Here is a 318-nt window from a genome sequence, read left to right as displayed (position 1 = left end):
GAATCCACTATGATGGGAAACATTTAATTCTGAAAAAGAAAACAATTATCTTCTTCCTGTTATTGATAGTTCTGAAGGTTAGATTTTTTTCCATGGGGCAAAAAGATACCGAAGTATATGATTGCAAGTGGAAAAATAGGGGACAGAAATCAGGTAATGGTGGTTTTTCAATTTTCATTTGTGTGTAAATTTTTTTTTTTTTTTTGAGACGGAGTCTGGCGCCCAGGCTGGAGTGCAGTGGCCGGATCTCAGCTCACTGGAAGCTCCGCCTCTTGGGTTTACGCCATTCTCCTGCCTCAGCCTCCCGAGTAGCTGGGA

The sequence above is a fragment of the Colobus angolensis genome, unplaced genomic scaffold (genome assembly GCF_000951035.1).
Source record: "Colobus angolensis palliatus isolate OR3802 unplaced genomic scaffold, Cang.pa_1.0 Scaffold98, whole genome shotgun sequence".
Lineage (NCBI taxonomy): Eukaryota > Metazoa > Chordata > Mammalia > Primates > Cercopithecidae > Colobus > Colobus angolensis.
The sequence above is the reverse complement of the archived record's forward strand: the minus strand, read 5'-3'. Positions refer to the sequence as shown.